The sequence below is a fragment of the Balaenoptera borealis genome (genome assembly GCF_965194805.1).
Source record: "Balaenoptera borealis genome assembly, chromosome: 5".
NCBI lineage: Eukaryota > Metazoa > Chordata > Mammalia > Artiodactyla > Balaenopteridae > Balaenoptera > Balaenoptera borealis.
The window spans coordinates 80,230,229-80,242,611 of record NC_138862.1 but is presented as its reverse complement, the minus strand read 5'-3'; the positions used below and the strand labels follow the sequence as shown (position 1 = coordinate 80,242,611).

General features: G+C 40.1%; 1 long non-coding RNA gene across 1 annotated transcript in view; it reads right to left on the bottom strand.

Moving 5' to 3' along the window:
- LOC309629398 overlaps positions 1–12,383 on the bottom strand; it is a 210,763-nt gene that overhangs the window by 187,573 nt on the left and 10,807 nt on the right. The window lies entirely within an intron of this gene.

Sequence of the window (12,383 nt, the reverse complement as noted above, 5' to 3'; positions counted from 1 at the left end):
GTGCTCCGCTACAAGAGAGGCTGCGATAGTGAGAGGCCCCGCGCACCACAATGAAGAGTGGCCCCCACTCGCCGCAACTAGAGAAAGCCATCGCACAGAAACGAAGACCCTACACAGCCAAAAATAAATAAATAAATAAATACATACATAAATTAAAAAAAAAAAAAAAAGCTGGGCCTTGCAGCTATATTATGGCACATGGAACCCCACTGATGTCTTAGGTTTAGGGTTCAGTGAGGGTAGAACAACAGCCCACGTAGTCCTTGAGAAATTGCTGGTTGAGAGAAAATGACTGACTCAATGAAATTCTTAGACTGTGAAGTACACTTGGAAGGGATTTTAACTTGAAAAGGAAAGAAAAATAGTGTTGGATCTGTGTGTCGTCAGTTTCCAAATACCGTACCAAGGAAATGGAACCAGCCAGAGGTCATACAAGGTTAATGAGATATTGAAAAGGTTACCTGTAATCTTTGGGCACATTAACATTCCTTTGTTGCCATAACTATATCAGCAAAATTTTTGTAATCCAAAATAGGATCAAAATATTTGAATGAGATTATCTCAGACCAGAAAGCCTTCCAAAATTACCTAGATTTTTCTGAAGGGAGCAAGTATTCTTCTGCTTCATCATAAACACACAAATTATGGCATGCCTGGTAGAGAACTGATTTGAGTCATAACTTAAGGCAGGGCCTTTCAGATGAGTTATGGAACATGAGGCAGTGTTCTGCCCCTCCACAGCGCAGTAGAGAAAGCCTATGGTTGCAGATAGAAAACACGGATTTCCAGCCTGCCTTGCTCCATCACTTTCTGATTAGACGGGAGGCAAGTCAGACAGTGGGACATGTTGGGCATTTCAGGTCAGAGACACGTGGGTTTGTGTTGTGTGTGTCACTCACTAGCTATATCACAGGGGCAGAAATTTAAGCTCTGTGAACCTTGGTTTCTTCATTGTAAAATGGGTATAAAAGTCATTAGAATTAAGCAAGATAATGCATATTAAATGCCTGTCACATAAGTGCTCTTAATGTGAGTTGTTTTTCCTCTTCTCTCTGACTTCACCCTATCTACCTTCACACAGTTTTTCTGATGATAACTAAGGAAAATGGAAATGATTATCTCTTGGTGGCATCCTAAAGAAGCATTTTTTTAAGTAAATAAAACCCTTTTCCTGAACCTTTGTTGTTGTTGACATGCCTGAGATTTTGAGGCTGTTGCATAAATTCAGTAGATCTGAGGTTGAACCAGGCAACTGGTTGGCAAGCACAAACATCAGCTGGCAAATGCAAAAAATGGCATTTCCAGAAAGTATTTCTAGCAAGTTATGTCCTGTTGATCTAACAAAACATGCTAATAGCAACCATGTGGACCACCAACCCCACACTGACATACACTGTTCAGGCTACAAAGGCTCTGCAGAGCTTTATTTCCTTGAGCCTCGTTCGGCCCTGTCTGTGCACTGGAGAGGGACACAAGTTGTTATTAGCAGCCTGGACTGTCATGAATACACTGAGCCACAAAGCAGCTAATTGGTACTGGAGCCAGGACTTAAACCTGAGCTTCAGGCCTCCCAGTCCACCACACCACATTGACTTCTGGCCTGGAATTACCAGTCCAAACTCCACCCCAGAACTCTGTGCAAGAGGCAGAACTAATCCCCAAGCTGAGGCAGTGCCGTATCTGTGAACCTGTGTGCTGGGGCACTGGGCTCCGCCCCTTACTCTTCCTATCCCCCTGCCCATCACCCACCTCCCCAGAGAGTCAGGGCCTCCTCCCGCAAGAGGAGGGGAACTTAACATGGGTTCCCACTTAGCCAGCAGCCAGTATTAACTTCTGTTCCTCTCTACCAAAAAGACAGATTTTTACCAATGTATTGAATACAGCTGTTCTCTTGATAATACTGAATGGACGAAGAACATAATTTTATTTAGTCACACATTCACAGAGGCCTATCATATGTCAGGTCAATTCTGTGGGAACATAACATTAATCAGAAACAGACACTGCTTCCAAGGAGCTCACAGTCTAGCAGGGAAGATAAGACACACATGGGGATGGCAGGAAGGGGAAGAGTCCTAAATGGTTGTAGCAGGTAGCCTCGGAATCCCAGTCCAGAACCTAAGGGGCACCGGCGTGGGCTGCCTCTTTCTGATCTTTCTCCGCTGGAGTGTTTCTTCTGTAGACCAAGGTATCCTACCCAGGTGTCTGGAGCTGCCCTGTGTAATAGAATCTTCAGCAATGTTAGAAATGTCCTATTTCTGTGCTGTCCACAACAGTAACCACTAGCCACGTTTGGCTACTGAGCACCTGGAATGTGGCTAGGGCAACCAAGGAAAAGAAGTTTTAATTTTACTTCATTTTAATCAATTTTGATTGTAGCTAGTGGCTACCATATTGGACAGCACAGAAGTACAGACCAGAGAGAGGACAGTGACTCATGACCATATCATATTTAGGGGGGCAGCTGGAGGTGGTTATGGGGAGGAGTTCTCCCACTGCCCCGCTGCCCCTCCAGAACATCTGTCATCACCTGGTTGTCTGGGGGTATATGTCAGGAGGCTGAGACACAGAGGGCTGGGTCCTCTGAAGTGTCACTGAACCAACGTGGTCAGCCGGACTCTCCCCACACCTACATGTGGCTGCTACCGGCAATCCTCCCTTCTCCTTTGAGGGGTAAAATTAACAGGCTCTGGCAAGGTGCAGATTTGGAAAGGTGCCAAACCTCCATGAAAGAGAAGCAATGAGTTGTCCAAGAAGCCCCAGGCATCACTAGCAAGGTCGTGCGGCGGCCTGAAGGGAGTGTGAAATGGCCGTGTAGAAACCTGTGATCCAGCCCCACCTGCCGTGAGCTCCCTCTGTGACCCTGAGTAGCTGTTCCCTCTTGCTGGGCCTCGGCGCCCTTTTCTGTAAACTGAGGGATGAATTTTCTGATGTCAGCCAGCTCAAAGCTTCAGAGAAAATCTTACTCCCAGAGACAGCAATTTAACAGTGAAGGAGAGTCTGGGGATGTATTTTCCAATGTGAAGCACAAGGCAAAACTAATTTAGCAGAAAATAAAAAATGGGAATAGTCGAAAGTACATGGTGTTACCGGCGGTAAGCAAGTGCTACTCGTGAACTTAGCAACAGTAAGAAGAAAAAATGCCTGGAAGATTACAGAGGAGGAGGGGAAGACTGATGAAGAACCCATAAGAATAGAGGGTGGAGAACAAGAAAGGCAGGGGCCACAAGGGGCAGATAAATAACAAGAGAATCACCAGCCCGTGCAGTCAGTGAAGGGTGAAGACGGCAGCAAGCAGACCTCCCTGAACTGGAAAAAGCAATTTGATTAGGGGTGACGAACAGCACATTTTTTGTCCCTGATGCAGAACATTCTGACTTTAGTCAGTGTCTGAAAGCACAGGGGAAAAAAATGCCTGTGGGAACAACTTCAGTCAGTCAGTCAGTAAATATTTATTGAGCACTCTGAAATACTGGCTCTCAATCCTGGATGAATATCAGAAGCACCTGGGGAGCCTAAAAAACACTAAATAATAGCTTGATGTCCTGACCCATTCCCAGAGACCCTCCTCTAATTGGTCTGGGGCGGTGCTCGGTGCTGATGGGAGGTTAAAACTCCCCAGGTGCTCTGGCCTCAGCTGAGAATCTCTGGTGTCTGGTGTGCCAGGCTTCGTGCTAATCCAGGACCTACAACGGGAACGAGATAGACATGCATGGCCCCTGTCCCTACCAGTGTAGGTATTTTGCAATATAACAAAGACCCAGTGAGGACTGTGGAGCAAGAATGATCTCTATACCATACGTGAAGAAAATGACACTCAGAGAAGTGGTCTATTTCCAAGGTCATATAACTTGAAAGTCATCAGTCCAGGATTCACCTCCATTAGGTCAAGTCTCAAAACCCAGTGCTCCTTCCATCACATGACCTCAAGCAACAGGATGCCGAGAAAGATGACTTTCCAATGGTCCCTTCTCTTTCATTTTCAGCACCTGAAATGTTCACCAGGCCCTGACCATGCCTAGACTTGTCAGACTCTTAAGTGCCCATGGGCTGCAGGGAGTGGCCAGACGCTAGGGACCCTGGGATAGTCCTAATGTAGATTACAGTAGAGGGACACCTTACTTGAAGTACTTGAAAAGGGGGGGAACAGTAATTTATGAATACCTAATATTTGCCAGGCACTGTGCTAGATGCTAAAGACACAGAGATGAAAGAAAGTCAGTCCCGCTCTTCAAGGATGACATAGCCTGGTAGGAGGAAATAAGTGCATTATGACATGATCATGAATGTTCTAGAGTAGGAGTCTGCAATCTTCTTCTGTAATGGGCCAGATAGCAGGTATTTTCAACTCTCCTAACCTTGTGGTCTTTGTCACAACTACTCAGTTCTGCCATTGTAATGCAAAAGCAGCCATAGACAACCCACAAATGAATGAGTATGGCTAGATCCAAATAAAACATGATTTATGGACACAGAAATTTGAATCACACATATTTTCATGTGTCACATAATCGTATTCTCATTTGATTTGTTTTTAATCATTTAAAAATGTAAAAAATCATTCTTAGCTTGCAAGCCATATGCAAACAAGTGGTGGGCTGGATTTGGCCCATGGGCTGTAGTTTGCCAGCCCCTGTTCTAGAAGTACCATGGAAGGGAGCATGTGGGAGGACACGGCCATGTCAACCAGGTTTGGGGGATCAAGGGAAGCTTCTCAGAGGAGGTGGCACTTTAATTTCCCCCAGGTGACCTGGCTGTCTGTTAGTCCATGGTTATTTTCCTACTTGGAACATAGGTTCAAATCACCTATAGATTGACTCCTGTGCTAGCTTTAACTCTCCAGATATTCTTTAAAAGCAGAAAAAAAAACAATTTTAAAAAATGCTCCTCAGATATTTTCATTGGATGCCCTCTCTGCATTGGAATACAGAGCTGTAAAGTTCGCTTATGACAACAGGAATTGATCCCTGCTTTCGTAGAAGTTAGGAGACACAAGGAGGAGAAATAACACTTTCTGAGCATCTTCCACGTGCCAGAGACTGTTGTAAGAATTTTACTTAAGTTTTCTCATTTAATCCTCACACCTACCCTAAATGTTATAATTATCTCCATTTCACAGAAGACAAAACTGAAACTCAGAGATGTAAACCTTCGCAAAGTCCCAAAATTAGTATGAGGCAGAGTTGGAGTTTGAACTCCAGCTATCAGATTTTAAGGCACAATTTCCCTTATCATGCCTCCTTTCCTTATAAAATGATTATTTCTCATGAAAAAGGTTTGCAAACAATTGAAATAGCGCAAAAGTTTCTAGAAAAATTGTGAACTAAGCAAATACCTTGAAAACTAACTTTCGATTAAAATGCATCTGGAAAATATCATCTGTCAGACTCACTCTCTCACCTGTCTGTATCAAAATTTCATCCAATTAAAAGATTTAAGATACAGATTGGTAAGGAAGAGCAATAGCTTTTAGAAAACCAGTCTTTATGAGGGCTCTTAATATTACTGGAGCCTGAAAGGTCTATATCTCTGATGATAATTCTTATGGGGCAGTTTAGGAATCTAAACTTTTATATAAATGAGTTCCACCCCAGGAATACAATTCACTATTACTTCATTAATACTCTCCTTGTAGTTTTTATGGAGGGAGGAGGCAAGTAATATTGCTTCTGGTTTTGAGGCGTTTGTTTCATCACTGTCAGGACCAGTCTGCATCATATGTTCCTTTCCTGAAAATCAGGGCTACATGATACCCACTAGAAAACTCAGGAAAGAGAAAGAAATCCTTAAACAGTGCTAGCCTTGCCCCAGACAGGAGCCCCTGTCCATACTGGATGTCCAGTCAGAAATCTTGTTTTTCTGTTGTATGCGACAGCTCAGGCCTTTGTCACTTCCCAGACTCCAGCAGGGAGTATTTGTTACATACTTCCCAGGTCCCCGATTCCAAGCCTTCAGGGGTCCAACCCTTCCTCACCTCCAGTCCCTGCCTTTTGCGGTTGAAACAAATGACCATAAGCCAATCCTACGTGCATCCCCTGCACCATAGGTGGTCATATGCCTAAGCCACCCCATTCAGAGTGAATCTTAGAAGTTTTGCTGGTAACGCTGGGAGTGGGGGGAAAATACTTCTTCTTTACCATTTGATTATTACCCGATGGCCATACTGATACTTTTCAGGGACAATCTGCCTGAGAATGGAGTTGAAAGAAGGAAGGAGAACAGAGAAATGGAAAAGAAACCAATTTTCATGACGTCAGGGATCCTTGGATTAAGTCACATTTGCTACATCTGTTAGATGAGCCAGTACATTCTATTTTTTGCTTAAATTTTAATTTGTTTTTCTGTTGCTTGCAACCAAAAGAACTCTACCAAAAGAACTTTAACCCCCTACCTTCTAATCCAGTGCTAGTAACAGAGTCCCTCTGTCCCATGTTGCTGCCCCATGTCTCTGGCCTCATCACTCAATGAGTGTCCTGGTTCTGCTGCTGTCAGGACCGAAATTGTTCTGGCCAGTTCTACCTCATACCTACCTTGGAGCCTGGAAAATTCACCAGTACCTGCTCCAGACTAAACAGAAAAAGGCTACCTTTTTTTCTCTTTTTGCTTTACATTTATTACATAAAAACACATATTTATAATAAAACAGTGATTTAACACATGGCTGACTGGAGAAAAATATTGGTTATTTATAACCTCTCTTTACATAAGAAGTATGGATCCAGGTAACTACAGGATTTTTTGTTTGCTGACAATAAACAAAAACCTTTATCCTCAGTGTACTGGCCTTAGACTTATTTAAAGATATTACAGAGTGGGAAAGGATATGCAAGCAGGGAATCACTCTGTCTAAGAAGAGGAGAAACTAAGAGGCCTCAGAGAGTAATTGTTCCATGGAGGCAGGAGACAGCAACAAAGAGGCTGCATGGGGACAGGTGCAAAGCCAAGGTATGTATGGAAAGAGGCATGGAAAAAGAGGCCAGTCTCGGGTGGAGTTTAAAGGGGAACTCCTGTGCACTGTGAAATGTCCTCCTCTGCCTCCCCACCGTGAGTTTAATAGTGTTCGACATTGCTCATTATTCCTTATGAGTGAAGTTCATCTGGAGGGAGCTTGGAAAAAAAGAACTGCTGGGACAGGACTGAGCAGCAAGCTTAGGTTATGCCTATCAGGCATTTGGGCTGAAAAGGAACTTGGATGCAGATGCTTTTGGGTAGAGAACTAGAAAATCCCCTTTACAATAATCCCGTTTATATCCCAGCCGAACTGAACTTCCACTCTATATAGGAAGCAGAATCTGGAAGCCCCAAGGTTTGAAAGTGTACGTCTGCATTAGAGCCTGGAAGTTTCTGGAAGGGAACAGATCTATGTTCTTGTACTTACTTGCATCTACTAATGTACATAGTGAAAAATTTTACTGTCATTAAATATACTTCTGCCATATCATTTTCAATAGCTTTATAATATCCATTATACAGCTGCACATTTATTTAGCCAATATCTTTTGCTTGGCATTAAGACTGTTTATATGATTTTTAAAATAAACCACACTGAAATGTTGTAGATATGTACATTTTCCTTAGGAAAAATTCCTAGGATTGGAATCTATAGGTCAGAAAAAAATTTGTAGTTTTAGGGATGTTAAGGCAATGGAAATATATACATATGCAAAGACTTGAGAGTTGCTTGCAAAGTTAAGGGTCACAGTTGATTGAAAAGCTCCTTAAGTCCATACGTTTACCCCTGGGAAAGCCTTAGAGCCAGGGTGCTAGGGCTCTCATCATCTCACCTGATTGGGATGAGTATGCAGACTAAAATGGCTGTCTTCATAGGGAGCCTCAGAGATGAGCAAATAATATTGGAACTCTGCAATCTTGGTACAAATCCCATAAAAGACCTTTAGTCTCTTCCTGTTCTCCAAATTTCTTTGTATAAAATCTCCACTGACTCCACTTTGAATACAGAAAAAGAACTCAGACTCCTTAATCACAACTAAAGTCCCCAGAAGAATAAATACAGAAGAGATGATAGAAATAGAAAATCATCCTTTTGTAAGCTCCAAAATAATCATTGATTCAGGCAAGGATCATCAAAAGGAGCTAAAACAAAATTTATAGGGAACAGGGTATTTACCACAGTACCAAAATATCACCACACAAATTACTAATTCAAATTAAAAAAAACATATCATTGCAATAAGAAGATCTGATGGTCAGCACATTTCACCAAGCGATCAAACCTAGCATCACTGATAGTGGGATAGCTGAGCATTAGGTGCTTCTCTATGTACTGAGGTGCAAAATTAAAAATCACCTATGATGTATTCTTGACCCAATGGGCTTAATCTGAATGTAATCAAGCCCCTCTAGACCTAAATTCCAGTTTACAGAAAATATGAGGGACAGAAGAACAAACTAAATGATACCATGAAGAAATAATCAGAAGAAACCTGAATGTAAGATGTTCTATAGGACATCTGAACTCTTCAAAAAGTCAATCACATTAAAAAAAGAAAAAAAAGTGAGTGAACTGCTTTAGCATCTAGATGAAAAGAAACTGAAGAGACAATGTAACAACTGCAACGGTTAATTTTATGTGTCAACTTGACAGGGCCATGGGGTGTCCAGGTATTTGGTCAAACTTGATTCTGGGTGTTTCTGGAAGACATTCACATTTGAATTAGTAGACTGAGTGAAGCAGATTGCTCTTCCTAATGTAGGTGGGTCTCATCCAATCAGCTGAAGGTCTGATTAGAACTAAAAGGCTAAGAGGGAACTCCTTCTGCCAAACTGCCTTCAAGTGAAGACATCATATTTTTCTTGCCTTCAGGTTTGAACTAAAACATAGCTCTTCCTAGATCTCGAGCCTGCTGGCCATGGACTGAAACTACACTATCAGCTCTCCTAGGTCTCTGGCTTGCCAGCTGCAGATCTTGGGGATTTATCAGTCTTCATAATCACATGAGCTAATCCCTTATAATAAAACTATATATGGATATAGATATAGATATATAGTTATAGATATATTTTGATATCTCCTCTGGAGACCCTGATTAACACAACAACTAAATCCAGTGTAAAAACCTAGCCTCAGATCTGACTCAGAGAAAAAAAACAAAAATAGCTAGAATACATTTTTAGGGCAATTAGGAACATTTGAATATGGAGTCTATATTAGATGATATTATGGAATTACCATTAATTCTCTTAGAATTGATCATTGTATTATGGTTAAGTGGAAGATTGTTTTTATTCTTAGAAGATAAATGCTGAGGTATTTATAAGTAAAGTGGCTTCACTTACTCTGAAATGTTACAGAAAAAAAAAATATATATATATATATATACACACACATACAGAGAGAGAAAGAAAGAATATATGCCAAAATGTTAAAATTGTTGAATCTCATTGAAGGGTATATAAGTGACATTATTTTAATCTTTTTTGTATGGGAGAAATACCCTAAACTTACCATTTTGCACTCCATCTAATCTCTCCATGCACTGCATGTCTGTGTGCCTACGTTGCAGAGCCCCAAGCACCCGTGTCCTTCGTACTTTCTTCCACTTCCCATGCTGGCCAGAATGTCCTCCCCAACTCCCCTGGTTTTATTTTCTTCTCTTTCTAACTTCTTAAGAAATGGACTTAGTGCTTTGAATTTAAGACTTTCCTCTTTTGTGATATAAATTTTAAGGCAAAAATTTCCCTTCTAATTTCTCTTTCAACAGCATCTTCCAAGTCTTGACACATTTTCATTCAGTTGATTCTAAATATTTTCTAATGTAGTGTTTTTATTGTTTCTAATTCAGTGTTTTATTTGATCCATGATTTATGTGTGCTTTAAAAATTTTTAAATACATGTGGGCTTTTAATTACCTTTGGAAAATAATCAAACATACGCACTGTGATCTGATTTTTATGTTCGTTGAAACCTGATTTTTATGTTTGTGGAGAAGTATGTGGTTAATCTTTTTAAATATTTGATATGGGCTTGAAAAAGTGGGCTTTCCCTGAGATGCAGGACTTTATGTATCTGTATTAGATCAAGGTTGGTAATTGTGTTATTCAAATGTTTTATATCCTTACTAGTTTCTGCCTACTTGGTCTGTCAGAGGGAGGAATGTTAAAATCTTCCACCATAACTGTGGTTTTGCCAGTTTCTTCTTGTAATTTGGACTATTATATACATATATTTTTTTTTGAGGACTTATTTTTAGGTGCATGGGAGGTACCGGGGCAAGGTCATCAAAAATAAGGAAAGTCTGAGAAACTGTCACAGTCTATAGAAGAGACTAAGGAGACATGAAGAGGAAATGTAATGTGTTATTCTGGATGGGATCCTGAAACAGAAAGGTGCAGTAGGTAAAAAACTAAGGAAACTGAATAAAGTATAGACCTTACCTAATAATAATGTATCAATACTGGTTCGTTATTATAACAAAAACATCATACTAGAAGATGTTAATAATGGGGAAAACTGGGTGCGAAGTATATGGGAACCTCTGTACTATCATAACTACTTTTCTGTAAATCTAAACTATTCTAAAATGTAAAGTTTATTTAAACAAAAGTTGTGCAGGGTTAGCGACACCTCCTAGGGGAAATGTAAACCCTAACCCAGGATTCACAGTATTTCCACAGATAAAGCCCTTCAGATGTTGATCTCAAACGGAAAGTTACAAAAACAAAGGAAATTAAACACTGAGACAGAGGGAGAGACACAGAGAGAGAGAATACATAAGAAACATCAGATTAACAGCTCCCAAGAATTTGAGATAATAGATTTATCTGCTATAGAGTATAACAATTATTTTAAATCACTAAATGTATGAAAGAAGGAATTTAAAACATGGGGAAATAGAAATAGTGGTTGCACAATACATTTCTCCATTTACAGAAAGTTATGAGACCAAAAAGACATAGAAATGATCTTTTAGCAGACAAATAATCAGAAGAATTTTCTCTCTCAGTAGTATAATCAGCCATGCATCTTGCTCTAATATTCAGTGGTCATTATCAGAGACATAAGGGCTTAAACACCAGTTTTAGAAATATATGTCACAAGACTGACAAGGTAGCAAAATTCAGAGTAGCCTTAAGGAAAAGAATGAGAGCACCACTACTAAATGATCATATGTAAATTTGGGAATAGAGACCATAGAAAATAAAATTTTCCAATTACATAAAGAACTTTTATTTTCTTTGAGTTTTTTCCCCCAAAGGAGAAATTCACTTTCTAAGAATAAAATTGCAACTCTGCGTTATTTAATAAAGAGTTTGTACAAAATCACTAAACTTTGTCTACAATCTTGTGTGATTCCGCAGACTCTAAACTCTTACGTATGAAAGGGTGAATTGTAACTCTACTTTGCTTTCCAGTGTACCTAAAGCTTTAATTCCATGATCTCTGGGGCCTAAAAGTGTTTGCTCACTTGTACAGAATAACAGCTGATATCTTCACATGCATTTCTGAGCTTCTTGTTTGCAGCATGAGTCAAATCAGAAGACAATAGAAGACCCTTTCTTAACAAAAGGACAAGAGAGCAAAGGGAGAGAAGCATCCTTTCTTTTGCTTTAGAAATTTCTTTTACTCAAGTGCACAAAATGGTTTACAGCTCAATGAATTATCACAAAGTGAACACATCTGTGTAATGACAACTCAGGGCAAGAATTGTATCATTATCCCTTACCCCTTTACACTTTGTACCTCTCCCTCTTACCTCAAGGTATCCACTATCTTGACTTCTAACAGCATAGATTAGTTTTGCCTGCTTTGAACTTTATACAAATGAAACTTTTAAAATATGCATTGCCTGTGCCTGACTTTGTACAAAATCTCATGTTAGATTACCCATTTATTGTGTGTGTAGCTACAGTTTTTTCCACTTTTATTGTTCTATAGAATTCCATTGTATGAATAACAAAAGGACAAGAGAGCAAAGGGAGGGAAGCATCCTTCTGATGTAAAAAACTCTCCTTAGAATCCTCTGCACATTCAGTTGTAGTCTATGCAGCTATGACTCAATTAAGTGATATTAACTGCCCCAAGCCAAGAATTATTTTATTTTTCCTCCTCTGTCTAAAATATAAACTCCCTCACATGGGAGCCAGTTAGTCATCATCACTGTAAAAGGGCAAAGAAATATGTTACAGTCTGATTAAATTCACATGCTCAGGACATACTGCTCAACCAAAACAGCATCTTGTGCTCCTATTAGAATTCTATTACAGGGAATATTTTTCAAATTTATCACCAGTTTTCTTAGGTAAGAGGTAGAAGCTATTTTCATTTTCTTACAAAAATTAAAGAGCAAGAAGGAGTTTGTCCAGGCACATAAAACAACAAATAAGGAAACAGGAACCAGTTCTCCTGACCCCCTGCCTAGATC